Source organism: Alosa pseudoharengus, unplaced genomic scaffold (assembly GCF_046254945.1).
Source record: "Alosa pseudoharengus isolate Yale_2024_CS ecotype anadromous, Long Island Sound unplaced genomic scaffold, YU_APseudo_1.1 YU_APseudo_1.1_scf_11, whole genome shotgun sequence".
In the NCBI taxonomy this organism is placed as follows: domain Eukaryota; kingdom Metazoa; phylum Chordata; class Actinopteri; order Clupeiformes; family Clupeidae; genus Alosa; species Alosa pseudoharengus.
The window spans coordinates 3,457,333-3,467,449 of record NW_027468576.1 but is presented as its reverse complement, the minus strand read 5'-3'; the positions used below and the strand labels follow the sequence as shown (position 1 = coordinate 3,467,449).

Here is a 10,117-nt window from a genome sequence, read left to right as displayed (position 1 = left end):
TATAGAACCAAAAATGGTTCTATTGCATGCTTCATATATGACACCCCTAAATGGTTCTATATAGAACCTTTTTGAAGGGTTCATCAAAGGAACCCCTAAGGGTTATTTAAAGCCTAAACAAAATGGTTCTATATAGAACCGATAAGAGGTTCTTTGAATACATTTTTAATAATATTAATCAATTAATTATTAGGTTAATCAATGACTTAATTAATATTTTAGGAAATGTATATTTATTTTAAAGTATAGCTTAATTGATGTGCTGTATCAGCAACTTTAATGCCATGAAAATGAAACAAGACAAAGGTTTTAAGAAGTAACAAATGTGTTTATTGTAAGCTATAAGAAAAAAGAAAGAAAGATATAAAGATATAATTTATCGAGGGAATAAAGGGGATATTTATTCAAATTACATAAAATGGTTGTACATTTTAAGAACAGGGATGGGGATTTTTTTCTTGTTAGGACAGAGTTGGAATAAAAATATCCGAATGAATGTTAAAGTATTTACAAGAGGGGCGGGATATGATACATTGAACAGGAAATAAGTGCTGAAGAGGTACTCGAGTGCTTCGGCTATGGTCATTTTCCCAGTGGTTAATGTTAGTCCATCGAGCCTGATGCTGATGGTGTCTGCCTTGAACACATTGAGGGGAGCCATGGAAAACGACAGGGGTGGACTTCCTGTAGAGGAAACAAGTAGGGGAAACATCAGGGCATGGTAATTTTAAACTTTGGTATGAATTGAAATCATGGAAAAGGAACAGACCACACTTACATCTTCAACACAGTATAAACACTGTTTTCTCCTTGAAGAGTTTCAGCAGCAACAGCAGTGTAGCATGTTAAGAGACATTTACCCAAATGAATCATCATGCTTAGATTATCATTCACAGAGGTTATCATCGCAAAAACTAAATGTACCATAAACGCCAATTATCCCTCAACATTCCAGCAAGAAAAATACATAATACATAGTATATAATATATATAACATAATATCTTTCCATTCCTTCTGTCATTCTCTTTCTCAGTGATTCTTAAAACTCAAATTTGTGTGAGAGTCAACTCAAGTCAGGTCAAGTCAACTTCATTTATATAGCGCATTTCATACACAGAGGTCATTCAATGTGCTTTAGTTTACATAAACAAAAGAGTGTCTTCATACTTTTGGTATTTAAAGGTAGATCACAGAAGACACCTACCTTCTAATCTCTCATTTGTTGGCTCAAGGAGGGAGGGTGAAAACCTTTTCAGGCTGCTCTCCTTCACCACCCTGATGATTCTTGGGGCCAACTTATGTATTGCAGTTTGCAAGCTCCTGTCCATGTCTTATCCCAAATCTCATTTGCATTTCATGATGCATCTTTAAGGAGAACAAATTAAGAGTGAATGATAAATAGAATATAACCACTGTTAGTATTGTGTGTAACTGTAACTGTCTTGTGCACACTTTACTCACTAGCTGTGGGATGCCAAGAAATGGAAAAAATCTCCATGACTTTCTCTGTTGAGAGAGTCATTGCTTCAATGCGCATAAAAAGCGTCCTCCTCATCCTGATTTTAATTTCTGCCAAATTTGGTTGCTTCTTGGCCAACTCCCTTAAGATGTAATTCAGATGCTCTTGATAACTGGTGTCATCCTCTCCAACTGCGTCCAGCTCTAAAACCTGAGAACAAAATTTTATAAAACAAGTGTAATCAAATAAGTAGAGTGGCTGATTCTCCACAAACTCATTGTTACTCTTTTGCATATGGGTGGCACTTGTTATTTGTACAACAATAATGAAGTATGAAAAGGAAAACAAAAAATACCTCAAGCGAGGAACTGGAGTTACTGTGTGATGCTGAATAATCCAGTAATTCTGCTCTCCTTTTTGCCATCTGAAATGGACAGTAATTCATGTCATATAGGATGAGTTAAGATACTGTAACATTCTTAACCCACTTTTGGTACCTGACACTTTTAAAAGAATAAAGATCAGAAAAACATTTAAACAAATAGCCTAATGCAGTGTTTTTCAACCACTGTGCCGCGGCACACTAGTGTTACAACCAGGTGTGCCGCAGAAAATTACCCAAATGTCACTCACTCAGGGGCGTAGATTTGCGTGGGGACCGAAGGACGTGTCCACACCAATGTCAGATTACGACTGAAATGTCCCCACCAATATTCAGGTTGAAGTGGGGGGGGGAAGCGCTCACATGCGCTACAAAGAGTTAAATACTTTCTCACTTTGCTGCGGATCATCTCGTACAGATCGTGTAATGTGCAGTAGCCTATAAGGGTAAATCGCGCTGATTTGAAGTTACCTATAATAACTACCAGTGAGCCGCAGGAGACGCTGCGCTTCAGCTTCACTTCACTACAAGGCATATGAAGTGCGTGCAAATTCATCCATTCTTCTCTGTTGAACTCCTCGAGTAGGCTACTCATCACACATGTGTCACATGAAAGAGCCTTTTCTCAGCTTTTAAACGGTGCTATAGCCACTATTTGCTGTGATAAACAGTTCGCGAGAAAAATTAACTTCAAGAGATTTAATAATTATTCTCTGTGCCCATCTCCACATCCATTCGTCTCGGTGGAATATCGTAGGCCTACACACTCTTCACGCAACACATGACAACCCATATCAGAATAAACAGCAGACCTTACCGAACACAAAGGTGTAAAGCATTCCTGTGTATAGTTAGCTGTTCCAGAGTAATCCGGTTTTGAAATAAATTGTAGAAAAATTCAACATGGTCTTTCGGCTTTAAGCATTTCTTAAAACTGAGCTGTGCTTACATCGCCTAGATATCTGTAAATAGGCCTATTCGAGAATATACAGGCAGCTTATGGTTAAGAGTTGTCAATGTAGCCTTAATGATTCTTTTCACAAAATGCTAAGCATTCATGTATTTAAGTTTCTTAAAACTGAACTGTGCTTAAATGGGTCAATGCATGATTTCATAACAGACCAAATAGAAAATAAATGTTAAATATAGCCTACATATGTATACATATTAAAATCAGATTATGTGCTACACAGTATAGATCAAGTTGGACTGTAGCACATTTTAATCATGGGTAGTTGGACAGTAGCACATTTTAATCATTTTATATATATATAGTGGCTGGTGAAAGAGTTGAGTGGCTTTTCCTTTTTTTTCCGGGGGAATTAGTGGGTAGTGTCCCCACCAAAGCTCAGACCAAACCTACGCCCTTGCACTCACTGGTCCAGAAAAGCAACTGTTGCATCAAAGAATTTAGAACCACATGCTCTCATTGATTGTATGATTGCACTATTTGTGGTATGCAGGCATTGTACAACGGGGGCCCTATATCCAGAATTCACAGAATCCTCACATATCCAGTTCAAAACAACAATTAAATTAGATATAGTCACCTACAAATGACAGAGGGCGCTTGTTTTATTGAGCAGGTCTTGCATAGAAGCCATAATAAGGCCATCTGTGTATTATTTGAAATTTTAGGCTATGGTATGTTTATTTTTTCTTCACACAGGATGTTAGTGTGCCGTGGGACATTTTAAGTGTCAAAAGTGTGCCGTGGCACAAAAAAGGTTGAAAAACACTGGCCTAATGTACCTCAGATTCGATGGTAGTGTCCACATAGGATGTTTGCTCCACCATTCGTTTTTTGGTTCCATACTTTTTTTAATTTGGAGGACTGTGAAGTTGTGCACAAGTGGAATCCTTTCCTTCTTGAATTTGTTACGGAGGCACTCTAACAATGTCTCCTAGATACAAGGATACAATGCAAATTGCAATAGTAAAATTGCATTATTTACACAGTAATAAAAAAATAACCAAAACAGAAAGAGTCTTTGCAAGTAGCAGTACTGTACGTACATGTCCAGACAAGGCCGTAGTCATGATGTCAACATTGGGGGGGACCAAATCTGTGGTGGGGTCTAAGGGACCCCCAAACAGAATTTCAATACATTTCCTACCATGCAAAAATATTATTACAAATCACGTTGTTAGTTAGGTCAGTCAATTAGGTTATTCCAAACTTTTGACGGACATAGGCATGGCATGGATGGATTATGAACCCCTGGACACAGATGCCCCCCCCCCCCACCACCCCCTCTAGTGAGTTTTATGAAAAGAGAAGGGTGGAGAAGAAGCAACTTCACACAGAGGCTTGGGCTTCAGGGCCCCCTGAGCTCTTGGGCCCAGTAAGCCCATTCAGTAATCCATCCCTGGACCCGTGACTCCATTTGTGTTCAAAATGTATACTTTAAAAGAAATTACAAACTATAGTATCTTATGATAACCTCTATATGACACAGAATGTGGTTCTTTGACTTATTACTTACACCTGAAGATTTTTTTTTAAACTAAGGCTTAGACTCATAGGTTTGGAGCCTAATAAGATTTTGTCTTTTAATTTAGATTTTATTATGCTGGCGGCTAATCACACAATTTTAACATAGTTTGAAAGGGAAAGGATTCAGGAATAGGCTACTAAGACAGGCCCCTCTTCTGTCTGACTCACCTCATGTTACCCCTGTATGCATTATAGACTGGCTTCTGACAGAAATGACGTTTTGTGCCAACATGTAGAAACACTAGGCCTACTACAGCCTTTAATTGGAGAATGGAGGTGCAAATTCCTTTCTTTGGTTATTGTCCGCGAGATGCAACAATAATTTCTAAGAGGCCTATAAACGGTAATTTCTGGCATTACTACTAGCATATAAATGCATTATTTATGTTGAAAGACGTGAAAGAAATGACACAGGCTTGCACAAATTTATCATTTAAAATAAAAAGGTTTCACTTTCGCTATCATTGCGAGAATAGGCTACAATATGGAAAATGTTCCCTTTCAGTCTGATCGGCTCCAAACATGTATGGGATTTCCTTAGCCTGTGCTGCACCTTTCCAAGAAGTTTTGTGAAAATTGTACCGGTAGCTTTTGCGATATTGTTGACAGCCCTACCTCACCGCAGTAGGGTGCAGTAAATGGAAGCTTTTGATAGCGCACGCCACTAACGAAAAACGGAAAATCACCAGGACAAACCACTCAGGGGTGTAGGCTACTCTGGGACCATAGGTCACTAATTTGTGCGTAATTTACGTTTCATTACATTTCAGATGCGTGTTGGTTTCCTGTAGGCCTAGTATAGCGCTTTATTCTTTCTTTATTTTTCTATGTCCGTATATTGGGGGGGACATTTTGGTCATATTTGAATATTGGGGGGGGGACGTCCCCCTCAATGTCTATGGTGACTACGGCCCTATGTCCAGATGAACTGCCATCTCTTGAGAATGGAAATTTTGTAATCAAACTCCCCAGGACATCTCCATACATTTTGTGACTGGGATACCTAAAACAGATAATTATTTGTTAGTGAAATGCATCCTAAAGGCCTACTTTAGGACTTTTTAATCTCATCCTATAATCACAGACTAGTCTCAGATTACGTTCCCTATTTTCCACCCTGGCGCATGGTGAAAAACTCATTATTTTCCCAGCGCAAAGTTTATTTTCATATTTTGCACCTCTCTTTTTTAAACAATGTGCCAAGGGGTGTGGTAATTAACAACCTAAGGAGTGGTCTGGCACGTTCGTACACTACCTAAAACGCAACACGCCACTGACCAAGAGAAACCTAGGAAAAAACGCCACTGACCAAGAGAAAACTGTGAAAAAAAACTCCATTACACCACTGACCAAGAGAAAACTGAAAATTCTTTTGTGTAAGCAGGCCCTAAAACTTGGAAGTTTATAAACCCCTGGGAAAATGGAAAATAACTTTTAGTAAAAATGAATCTGCTTTATATTTTGAACTAAACTTACCAAGTGTGCTTAGTGACATTATCAAACAGCACTTGAATCAATAATGCGTATATGTGATTTGTCCTTCTTTTTAAAGGCAGGATCTTTCCTCTGGAGACATATCTCTGGAGATATATTAACATATTAATATACAACCCAGTGTCCCCAGAAGAGATGGCATCTGAACACTCGGCCAAGACAGTCTAGATAGACAGGACAGTTTGTTGCCTGTGGTAATATTCTCTGAACATCATACACTTTAACTACATACACATTACATTAATGAACATGAGTTAATGTAGACATGCTATACTCACTGTGAGCAAGGTGTATGGTCCTCCAGGAGCAATCCAGCTTCATATCTGGGTGATGAGAGGAAAAGTAGTAAGATCAATGCCAGGCTTAAATTAAATGCTTGCTTACTTACTACCATGTCTACAGACTGGTCAACACATCTTACTTACTGTTCTGGGAGCGACTGGGAGTTCTGGGAGTTTCTTAATTTATTCAGCTCCTTCATAAACATCACCTGTGTCTCCCCATCAGTTTCCTGTTTTTTAAAAAGAAAAATGTCAACTCAGTTCAAGTGTATATAGTTTCATTGTGCACTAATGTTGTTTAAACACTGTAATACTAAAAGTAGTTCATCTATATGTTCCTGTTTCAGTCCAGACTAACTCTATTCAACTGCACTTGTGGTTCAGCTGTGGGCACGCAATTAGCATTGTAGAGGCGGCGGGGGCGGACGATGATGAACGCTGTTCACGTTATGAAGTGACAGCTTAGTAAACTCCCCGCAATAAGGTAAAGCACAGCGTTCGCTTTCGGCGCATAGAAGAACTCGGTATTAGCGCTTTCTCTGTACATCCGGCCCAGAATCTCTTACCTTGACCGCACTCTGACACCAAACAGTCACACTGCACTACTAAGAGATATGGGATTATACTGTATCTCTTTGACTTTGTTGTCACTTATGGTTGTCTGTCTCGTCTTAACATGTTGTCTATTTATTGTGTTAATGTATTTTGTGTATTTTAATTATTGTATGTCATGCTGTATTATCATGTACTTCTACTAAACGGTCAGAATTGTGGATATAGATTGCCCCATGAACATTTTTGGGCAATTGCTCTGTCATTAGCTTAGCCACTTTTAGAGTTTAACGCGGTTTTAAACTCGCCGGTGACACAAGAAGTCACGTGATGTCTTAAGCTTCATTGCTGTGTCATATGTACTACCTGTGGTTTAACCTGTTGCTGCGTTTTACCTTGAACTCAATTGCTGTGTCTTCAAGGAAACAGCTGTACACATCTGTACTGTGTGCTTTGAAAAGAATGAATCTCCGTTTAGTGGTGTTTCGTGGCCGTCATGTTTTCCTGTGGGGAGCTTTGGTAGCTGGAATTGGCCCTGAATAAGGGCTATGCTGATAAGAAGCAAGGCACACTGAGACTGTTTGTTCTAAATAAGTTTGTAGGCTACTTGAAATGAACTGTTATATCCCAAATTTGTCTGTTGAGGGTAGAGAACCCCAGGGATTGTGTGTGCATTGCAATTTTTCTTAAGGTTTTCACAAGTTTTGCCAGGTTTAGCCTCAGTTATGAATTAAAATGTGTTTAATGCAATAAATATAAACTGTAGAGATGCAACCTAGTCATTAAAATGATTACAAATGGGATTTTTTTTCCAGGTTTTTTTTTTCTTTTTCTCCCCCCGCCCCTTTGGCGGCCCTCAGTTCAATGTTGGGTTCCTGAATTGGCCCTCACCAATCAAAACTTTGAGAACCCCTGTATTAGAGACATTAAACAGTGGGCCTTCCTCTCTCCTGATGGCTTGAATCCATTTTCTTCGATGGTCCACATCACCGGGAAATGTACGTATGAAAGCTCAAATAGGGCTGTTTTTGTTTGTTTCTGGTACACAGAGGTACACAACACCACCTCTTGCTTGTCGACTGTGCCATTGTCATTCACTGTGAATGGCGCTCCCCATGGCTGGAAGTAGCGATCCCTAGGGTGGACTGGAAACCGGAAAGACGCCATTTTAACGTGAGAGAGGCCAATCCGGTTGGTTGGTTTTGACAGAGTAGCAGACAAGCGAGTGAGTTTCTGGTTAGACTTCCTTCAGTCAGCGTGAAAAGCATATCTCAGTCATAGGACAACAAAAGCCAATCTTTCACTTCTGAAATAACATTGCTCTGCATGTAGCCTACTGTAGATTTGGTGTATAGATGTAGCATATTAAAAAGCAATTAGATCTTTTAAAAATGTATTCACCGTGGACATTTCTGTGTTCCTGTTTCGGTAACACTTTATTTGAAGGGGTCTACATAAGGGTGACATGTAACCGTCATAAGAATGACATGACACATGTCATGTACATTAATGACACATTATTGATGTTTATGACTGTTGTCATAATGTGTCATTCGGTTTTTGGAATGTCAAGTTGACATTGTTTGGGTGTCATCATTATGACAACTTGACATTAGCAAGATGACATCATTTGACGGATCTTTGTCATGACAACTTGACATTAGCCAAGAAAATGTAACCCGTTTACAATATTGTCATAAAGACTTGACATAGCCAAGAAAGAAATGCAAGGTGTTTGGCATGATATTGTCATGACAACTTGACATATAACTGTGTTTGGCCTGACTTATCTTCTAGGTTTGTGAAGTGATGGGCCTGAACAATTGGCTGTCATGACGACAGAGAGTGTAAAGGGACACCTTATGCCAAAAATGATGGATGACCCAAAGGTCAAAAAGGTCAGGTTCATGTTTGGGTCAGTGGGCGTGTCTAGCAGTGGGCGTGTCTAGTATATTCTAGAAGATTCTGGAACATTCCAATAAGGTCACATGATGTGGGTGTGTCTTATGACATCACATGAGGAGGCGTTACTTTGCAGATGATGACATCACATGAGGAGGCGTTACTTTGCGGATGATGAGATGTGATTTAACAATTTAATGGTTAATTAATTAATTGTATAGAATCAATAGAATTCTTTGTTCATGCTTGTGGAGATAGACGGTGAGAGTGTTTGCTGACATTTCACAAAAATCAGGCTCCCCAAAAGTCAGGCCGCCCTCTCACAGCTAGGGCTGGGGGCACACACACACACACACACGCACGCACGCACACATACACAGAGTAAAATGGTAGAATGAGTGCTAAAATGCTAAAAAATACCTCGGGGTGTAAAAAACCACAAAGTACTGAAGAGATTCTGTAGGCAAAGGCCTGTGAGAGACAGAGTCCGTGAGAGAGACAGAGTCCTGAGGAGATTCTGAAGGCAAAGGCCTGTGAGAGACAGAGTCCGTGAGAGAGACAGAGTCCGTGTGAGAGACAGAGTCCGTGTGAGAGACTGAGTCCGTGAGAGATACAAAGTCCAGAGGAGATTCTGAAGACTGCGACCGTTCCCTCCGAGCGTATGACTGGAAATGAGTCGAAAACGAGAAGGTGGGAGGGCGTGGTTGTCCCAGATTTAGACTAGTATTTCTCGTACCAATGGGATCATTGGGTGTGGCCAGCCTGTTAACCAATGAGCTTCCTTGAACTAGCGGTCATGTTCGGGTCATGTTCACCCATCCCCGGGTTACTATCGGTCACCCACCCACCCTCCCTGGGGCACCCAGCCCACCCTCCCTCTGCACCCCTATGCAGACTCATCTGTAAGACATTAAAATCAAAGAAAGTTTTTTACTACCCACAGGGGTAGACCTAACTAACCCTAAAGTTCATGAGAGAGGTTATACTCACCCATTTCATGTGGTGTGAGGTTACTTTCGCCCACCCACCCTATGTGAACAACCCCGCACCCCACCAGGTGTGAGCATCCCCTGGGACTCATCTGTAAGACATTAAAATCAAAGAAAGTTTTTTACTACCTGTAGGGGTAGACCTAACTAACCCTAAAGTTCATGAGAGAGGTCATACTCACCCAACCCAGGGGTGTGAGGTTACTTTCGACCACCCACCCACCCCATCTGAACATCCCCGCACCCCACCAGGTGTGAGCATCCCCTAGGGAGTCATAGGACTCATAGGACAACATGAACATCCTGGACCACCAAGTTTTAGGGGGTTTGTAAAAAAAAGAAATAGGAGGAGTTGCTTAGAGTTGTCGAGCCAATGGTGGAAGAAGTACAAGAAGAAGAAGAAGATGCGATTGCCGGAACGTCTGGAGGAATGGTCACTCCTCAAAATGCTGTTTCTGAACCTGACGAGCGTTTGCTGGGAGCTCCTAGGAGAAAAAGACTCTTAGGATATCAAGAACGCCAAGAACCTCATCCCAGCGAGTTAGGAGGAAAAGAGAGAT

General features: G+C 40.4%; 1 long non-coding RNA gene across 1 annotated transcript; it reads right to left on the bottom strand.

Moving 5' to 3' along the window:
- Window positions 1-1,847: 1,847 nt before the first annotated feature.
- Window positions 1,848-6,311, bottom strand: LOC143114285 (uncharacterized). The gene is made up of 4 exons (XR_012984883.1): window positions 6,259-6,311; window positions 6,112-6,156; window positions 3,595-3,746; window positions 1,848-1,884 (listed from the first exon to the last, which is right to left on the bottom strand). It is a non-coding gene; the product is annotated as an uncharacterized LOC143114285 (long non-coding RNA).
- Window positions 6,312-10,117: the final 3,806 nt, after the last annotated feature.